The following is an 8,792-nucleotide window of genomic DNA, read 5'->3' on the forward strand; positions in this document are numbered from 1 at the left end:
ATGAATGAATAGCTTCTGGTGAATTGGACTCTTCTTCCTTTCTCTAGGAAAGGCTAAGATTTAATAAGAAAACTTAACTCAAGTATATATAGTCATAGTTCTTAAATTTGTTACTAAAATATTTTTCTGTAACATACATATGCATATGCTCCTATAAGTACAGGAACACTTGAAAAATTATAAAGAATAAAATTTTAAAATCAGTCATAATCTCATTGCCCAAGCTAACTACTACTGATCCAAAATGGACATAATTCTAAAATTCCAAAAACATTTTAAAAAATTGGAATTTAAAAATTAAGTTTGGCATAAACTCATTTACCAGCAAAATGTGACCTCAACTGACATGAAAATATTTATAGACTTTATGTATTCTACTTAATGTGAACAATTATGTTTCACTGCAGAAATATGAATGTGTTTGATTATAGAGTACTTCTTTAGACACTATCATGTAAATGCATTTATTATTGTTCCAAAATCTAAAAAACCTGCAATTCAGAAATACATATGGGCCCAACAGTTTCATATAAGGGATTATGAAACCTGTATTAACATTTTGAATATTTTTCACTAGTTTTTTTTAAACATGTGCGAAAATTTATATTATATACACACAATTGATCCTTGAACAACTCAGGGGTTAGGGATGCTGATCCTCCTCAGTCAAAAATCCATGTATATCTTTATAGTTGACCCTTTGTATCTGGTTCTGCATCCTTGAACCATGGATCAAAATTAGTAATGCAGGGGCTTCCCTGGTGGTGCAGTGGTTGGGAGTCCGCCTGCCGATGCAGGGGACACGGGTTCGTGCCCCGGTCCGGGGGGATCCCACATGCCGCGGAGTGGCTAGGCCTGTGAGCCATGGCCACTGACCCTGCGCATCCGGAGCCTGTGCTCTGCAACGGGAGAGGCCACAACAGTGAGAGGCCCGCGTACCGCCAAAAAAAAAAAAAAAGTAATGCAGTACATCTTTATGGGAAAAAATCCTTGTATAAGTGGACCTATGCAATTCAAACCCATGTTGTTCAAGAGACAACTGTATATAAATAAATAAATAAATAAATGGGATAGTGTACCATTTCCAATCTCATTACATATTCTTTGAAAATATAGCTGTTAGCGGCTGCAAAGCATTTCATAATACCAGTATGACAGCTTATTAAATGCTGTTAGACATCTGGACATCCCCATATAAATAATATTGTGATGAACCTCCCTACTCCTAAATTTCATAGATGTATATTATTTTCTTATTATATAATATTTAAAATATATAGTGTCTGAGGAGAAATTAGACTAAATTCTTTTCCAGTAAACTAGTGATCATTTATTGATGAATACTTCCTTTTTCTACTGATATGATAAGCTACCTTAGTCATTCATTATTAGTAGTCATAAAAAAATGCAAATATTAATTCAATCTATCCTATTTTAGCCTACTATTTAGTATTTCATCTTAGTCAAAGAAAACAGTATGCCAGATTTCACTGCTGAAATATTAATAAGCATATCAAAGGCTACATTAAAGAGATGAAAAATTAAAAAGAGAAAAATAAGGGAAATGAACATCAAGGGAAAAGAAGATAAACCTGATAACCAATAGGAGTTGTAGATAGTGATAAAGTAAAAAATCAGGGGAAGAATTTTTTCTTTAAAAACTAGACTTTCCCTTGGGGGCAGAGATAAATTAGGAGTGTGGGATTAACAGATACACACTACCATATATAAAATAGATAAGTGAGGATTTACTGTATAGTACAGGGAACTATATTCAATATCTTGTAACACACTATAATGGAAAAGAATTGAAAAAAAGAATATACATAACCAAATCACTGTGCTGTACACGTGACACTAACACAGTATTGTAAATCAACTATACTTCAATTAAAAAAAAATAAATTTTCCCAGAGATGGAAAAAAAAACCAATCTTAACTGAAAGGGATTTCTAAGTGCCAACTGGAATCAGTGAAAAAACCTCACGTCTCTGTACATTGTTGAGAATTTCCAGAGACCCAAAAACACTAAAGCTTTCAAACAGAGAAGAAATAGGTCACCTATAAAAGTTTTATCTTTCACATTAATAACGCTAGATACCACAAGACATGGGAGCAATCCCTTCAAACTTCTGAGAGAAAACAATTTAAAACCTGGATTTATAACTATAATAGTGAGAGGAAAATTCACTAATTCATTCAGCAATTATTTACTGAGGGGCTACTATGTGCCAGACATTTTATGTACCAAGGATATACCAGTGAACAAAACCACAAAAATCTCTGCCCTATGGCATTTTTAGTGGGAAAATAAAGACAATAAGCAAAATATATTATAGCATGTTAGATTGTGAAAAGTGCTCTAAGCGAAAAAGCAGTGAAGAAGGGCTGGTAATACAGGAGATTCACAATTTAAAACAAGATGGTCAGGGAAGGCCTCTTTGAGAATGGGATATGTGTTGAGATCTGAAAGAAACAGTAAGTCATGTGGAAAAGTGATGAAAGAAGTCATAGGCTAGGAGAACTTTTTTTTTTGTATAAAAATTCAAAAAGTTCATCTACTCTGCCTCCTTTCTGACAAATTTACTTAAGAATGTATTCCAGCAAAATGAAGATGAATATCAAGAAAAGAAACCATGGTCAATGTAATGTAACAGTCTAATGAAGGAAAAAAAAAATCCCAGTATTGACTGTGTCGTAGGCCCGGAAAACAATCAATCTAAATGAGAATCTTAGTATGGAGTCTTACAGACACATCTTTTTTTTTTTTTTTTTCAGACACATCTTTAAGAAGAAGAATGAGTAAGAAGGTAGAAATCATTTATGTGTTTTTTCTCCCAATAATGAAAAAATGAAAGACAATTAGAAACTCCAGGAAAAGTACCCCCCTCCACAGTCCACCCCCCAACATAGTTATGGTTGTAATATGAAGCAACTGAAAAACAAAACTAATTTAACCTGGATTTATAAGAATAGTATCCTTTGAGCAGCATGGGATCCAATGAGAAAGAAATGTAATCCTATATACACCATATTTTAAATGATATATATTTATAATCTATTTATTCATTTTCAACTTTTATAATAGACCTATGAGCAAACTATGTCTTCCTCACTTGTTTGAAATATTCAATTTGCATTTTTAAAGTAGCTTTTGCTAGGGGCTTCTGAAAAGTTTGTCATTCTTCCTAAATGTGACATAGCAAGTACAATTCTCTTTTCTCCCCTAGACATCACCTGTGACACCTGCCACCTTGGGATCATGAGGAGACCCAGCCTAAAAGGACAGGTAACTCTGGGAAGTCAGAGAACTTGAATCTTTGGTGACGGTATTAAACTACTGACTTAACCAACTCTGAATGCACCCTACCTCCAGATTTCCTATTGTATAAGATAATAAACATCCTTATAGTTCCTATTGTATAAGATAATATACATTGTATAAGATAATAAACATCCTTATAGTTTAAGTCACATATAGTTTGATTTTCTATTATTATTTTCTTCGAAGCTAAAAGGATCTGAAATGATAGAGTCATTAACAACAGAAGAATGTTCTGCAGGTATAGAAATAATGCTTTCTTACTTTGGACTAACTTCTTCTAAACGGATAAATCACTTAGAATTTGAGATGCCTCATTTTTTTCCTTCCCACATACAAATAAATACAATGGAAAGAGGAAATTACCTATACAATACCCAATTTTATGTTTTCCACTGTATTAAGAAATATCTCACACGAATTTTTGCAAAATCCCTCACACCTGGTGTCCTAGTGGTTAGGATTCCAGGCTTTCACTGCCATGGCCTGGGTTCAATCCCTGGTGATTCAACTAAGATCCCACAAGCTGCACGGCACGGCCCAAGGAAAAAAATTAAAAACAACAAACCACACACAAACACTAAACTGGCATAAAACTTTTAAAATCTGTGTTTATTTTTAATAATCATGGTGTTTACTGGAGGCTAATATCAATAATAAATAATACTATCTTCTATCTATATCGTATTTTCAATTTACAAAGTACTTCTGTAACATACTGGATGTTAAATATTAAATAGTAAAATATCAATGCCCCTAAACTGTGACTTACAGGAGAGTGAGCATTAAATAGTTAAATATTAATGTCTATAAACTATTATGGAGTTGAGGTGTTTAATGGCTCTATAAAGTAAACAATAAGGCACCAGGAAAAGTATATCTACTCACAGCTTGGAACTCCATAACTTGTCAAATCAATTTAAAATTCCTATCTTCCCCAGTGAAGATGAAAAAAGTATTCAAGATTAGGGAAAGAAGCTATTTGAATTAACAAGTAAAGCAGGTACAAGCTTTTCTGCTAAACATATTGGAAGAAAGCAGTTTACAGAAATCAGAGTGAAACATTGTATTTAGAGTAAATTTTAGGCTTTTGAAGACTAAGGGTTTAGTGATGAGACCCCAGACACACAGAAGAAACTATGTCTTTACAAAAGTATATGGGGACAAAAATACCAAGAAAGATGCAAGAAAAGAAAAATCTCATTTGGGAACTCCAAGTGAACTGCAAATTAGAGGCTTATTGCTTTAGTTGCCTTAATTAAGAATTCTCACTAGTTCCTTAGTGAGAAACAATTGGAGGTTGACATCAGAATCCGATGATTTAGTGTTTATGGTCTACATAAAAATGTATAAGTTAAAACTCAGTGAGTTTTAGTCATTCTCTACTAATTCTTTTGTGGTCACTATAAAGTTCCAAGTGAAATTTTCCACTATTTCCAAATTTCAACTAATAATCATAGTCAAGATTTTGGGGGTCAGCAAAATGAAGGAAGAACCTGCTACAGCATCCTCTCCTAAAATAAATAAAACAAAAATGTGCTACACACAAACACGCATAAAATGAGATGGGTCTGGAAATGTTGCTTGTTCTGGGTGGAATGCCTTCTCCCTCTCTCATCTTCTCCCCCATATCCTCCCAACCCATTCTTCAAAACTTAACTCAAACGTCCTTGTCTTCAATAAGGACCACTCTAGCCCCTACTCTACCACTCCCCAAGCAGCCACTATGGATCTTTCCTATGAATTTTTATAGCATATTTATTTCCATCATAGAAATTATAAGTTAAATATAAGTTATAATTTTGTCAACTTCTACACTTGAAAGTAGATGCCCTGAGGACTGGAAATGTGTCTCCTATGAGCACCTTTCAGTGTGTGCCTCACAGATATGTTTACTAAATGAACTCACAATGACCCTGAGTGGTATTCAGGGCAGCTATCACCATCCCCATTTTCAAAGAGGTGAAATGATTCATCTAAGGCCAGCTGGCCAGGAAATGGAGAAATTAGGATTTGAAATTATGACTTCTAACTTCAAGTGTCAATACTTTTTAAACATCATACTATCTCATGTTTAAAGTAAATGAGTTTCAAAATTTAAATTTCTTTACCTGTTCCAAATGTAAAATCATCCCATGGTTCAAAACTTGAATCGTACACAAGAGCACAAAGTGAAAACGCAACCCAACAACACACTCCCTGCCCTGAGCCACTCAGTCCCAACACTGGAAGCAACAGTTATCAATTTCTTGTGTATCCTAAATGAAAAGTTAAATGTTTAGTTTGATGGTATTTGTTACCTTATCATCTTCCTGTACCCATTAATTAATCCATTAAATTGAAGATGGTTCAAGTTATAGTCACTACTCAAGTAAAATATATGCATTATTACTTTTAATAAATAAGACATTTTGTAAACAGCTAAACTGATGCATGCCAAATACAATATCACTATTTTTTGTGCAATTTTGTGGATCTTGGTGATTAATAAATTAATAAGTCTTAGGAATTAATAATTCAAAAACACAAATGTAAAACTAATTATTTCACTAATCCTCTAAACTAGTCCCTTAAAAGTCAGTGAGACTGAAAAGTGTGTACTACTAATAAAGGGGCTATAAAGACACTGTTGTGGATAGCTTCTGCTTGAGTCTGTATGAGAAAGCAACAGCACCTCCCACAGCTGCTTCATCTCCATACAAAAACACTCTGACAATTTTAATTACTACCTAAAATCGCAAATCTCTCTGTACACTTGACTTTTTATCCTCTACCCAGACCCATATCTCTGTCTTTGCAACATCTCTATTTAGACATCCCACCAGCAACTAACTGAAGCAGGTTGAAAACTAAGCTCATCACCATCCCACTCTAAAATAATACTCTTTTTCCCAATTTGAGATGTCAACATCAGAATCACACAAATACTGGATGAAGTATGCCTGGCTTGTAAGCAGTTCAGGGAAAAAGAGCTAAGATGTCTGCAAGCTCAATATGAGCCAAGAATGTGATGCAGTTACTAAAAAACCAAAACCAGCCAATTCAATCTTAGATGCATTAGAAGAAGAGGAGAACCTAAAACGTGGTAGGTACACATTACTACATTGGATGAACTGTATCTGTGCTATCAGTATTAACAATTTACTTCCAAAATTGTTATACACAACTTAGATGCAAAAGGGATTTAAGGCAGCATCTGAAGAAGGACCCTAACAAACCAGAGTTATTAGCAAAAGAATATCCAACACCATCACTCTATTCTGTGAAATAGCTCAGTTTGTCTAAAATATTCAGACATATTATGAACTATATAGTTATTCCAAACTAATATAGGTTATCATAACTAAATGGGCAAAGAAAATATCATTTGATGCAAATGACTTAGCTGACTGATGACTGTCACCTCTCATAGATAATAAAAGTTAACATCAGTTAGGATTACCTGAATTTTATCAAATTATAAAATAAGCCCAATTTAATGATATTTTACTATAGTAATTTTTCTTGGTGATTCAGTAACTCAGGTTATTCTTGGAACTACTGATGAGAAAATTTGGGAGCCAAATCTGAGATTTTTCAGTTGTACAGCTCTAGGGTCCAGAGAACAACTCATGATTTTGGGATTATTAGCATTATACAAAGGTACTTTGGTATGTAATGTGTTTATTCAGTTTGTTGTACTAAGATTTATTCATTAGGTCACAATGGTTCAAGAAGAAACATGTATGAAAATTTCTGCTATTTTTATATTACTGATATTGAGGTCTTGTTTAAGTCCTTTGTACAGAAGAATGACAATAATCATTAACTGTTAACAATTTCCATTCAGAAAAACCTAACAGTTGAAAATAATTTTCATACTATATTCCTATCTAAAGGTATACATATAGTAAATAATCTGGTAAATGTTAAAGTATTGAAATACACTTTCAATGTATATTTATTTTGTACTTTACCACATATAAAGCATTTTAAAAAATTAACTCAAATTTCTAAGTCTTTAACTGCTTAAACACTACTTCTAAGTAATATTTAGTAATGGTACTTGATATAGAGTTGTATTTGACACAATTTTAATAGCTAGCAAATCCGTGTGAATATTCAATAGTAAAATTTTCTTATTATAAGGTTAGTTTAGTGATTCCCAATGACTCCTCTAATCTTTCTTCTCTGTATCATATTAATTATAGTCTGCAGTTTTAAAAAAAGTTTGTATTATCTCTAATACTCCACCCTTTTATTCTTCATTTCTATACTCAGTAAAACAGTCATTTTTGCAGCCTGACTCTGAATCTGTCAGTAAACACTGTTTTTAAATGTTGCATTTTCACAACTGGAGGCATTCCACCTTTAGCTCTTGTCCCACGAATATGTGTCAGCATGTAAAAATATGATAAACCTCTAACTTTATCTCACAAAAACAGAAGAATATATAAATAATATATTTTATAGCATTTTAAGAACGTCACAGCTTTTTCCAAGTTGTTCTACACAGTCTTCCTAGACTATTTCAGATGAGTTATTTGATAGAATCTTTCAGGATCCTGATTCTGTGGATAGACTACCATGATAACATATGAATATATCTATAACAAACATCATTTTGTCTGGTCAACCTAAAAAACCCAAGTAATAACTTTAGTATTTGGAGTTAAAGAAAGACACAGCAGCAGGCTCAAACTTGTTTATATGTAGGGGAGAAAATCTATCCTTTAACTGATCATGTAAATGTAACCAAATTGCCATTTTTCAAATGTGGCAACAATTGTTTCTTTTCACATTAGAAAAAGGAACGCTCTTCCAAGAGATGTTAATAGTTGAAAGAAAAAAGGTTTCTATGAACAGATAATACTTGAGAAATATTGCATACTCTATTCCTCTCTTAAAGATTCACATAGTGAAAGCTTTTGAGTAATCTTAAAATAAAGAAACATGTTAACTTTTAACTCAGCCGTTCTCAAATTAATTTGAGCAGAACACTTTTTCAACTTACCTATTAAAATCCAGTTAAACATATTCCAGAGAATACCAACTTGGAATCCAAAATGAAAGACAGGTAATACCCAAAATTCTGACTACAGTATTTGGTAAATTCCTATTTCTAAATTTCTAAAGTGTATTTTTACCCTATAATAAATACAAAAATATTCTATTCAAAATTGCCAGTTTATAGAAGTTAATAAAATGTCATATTAATTATTAATTTAAATAATATAATTAATTTTTAAAATAAATCAATGTGGCAACAATGGCTTAATTAATATTAGTATATATTACTAGTACAACATACTAGTAATACTAGTGTAATTAATATTAAATAAATGATAGTGTAATTAATATTAAATAAATGAACATTATATATCTTATCACTTTTAAAATTTTAATTTGTTTATAACTGAATTCACATTTTAGTAGAAAGTAGCTGGCCACACCACCTTATAATATTATCAGCAAAATATTTAGTTTGAAA

The 8,792-nt window shown here is 32.4% G+C and overlaps 1 protein-coding gene across 6 annotated transcripts in view; it reads right to left on the bottom strand.

Moving 5' to 3' along the window:
* TBCA (tubulin folding cofactor A) overlaps positions 1–8,792 on the bottom strand; it is a 104,230-nt gene that overhangs the window by 24,526 nt on the left and 70,912 nt on the right. The window lies entirely within an intron of this gene.

The sequence above is a fragment of the Delphinapterus leucas genome, chromosome 3 (assembly GCF_059928025.1).
Source record: "Delphinapterus leucas isolate spDelLeu-1000000601 "Yukka" chromosome 3, BTC_Dleu_Yukka2, whole genome shotgun sequence".
Classification (NCBI taxonomy): domain Eukaryota; kingdom Metazoa; phylum Chordata; class Mammalia; order Artiodactyla; family Monodontidae; genus Delphinapterus; species Delphinapterus leucas.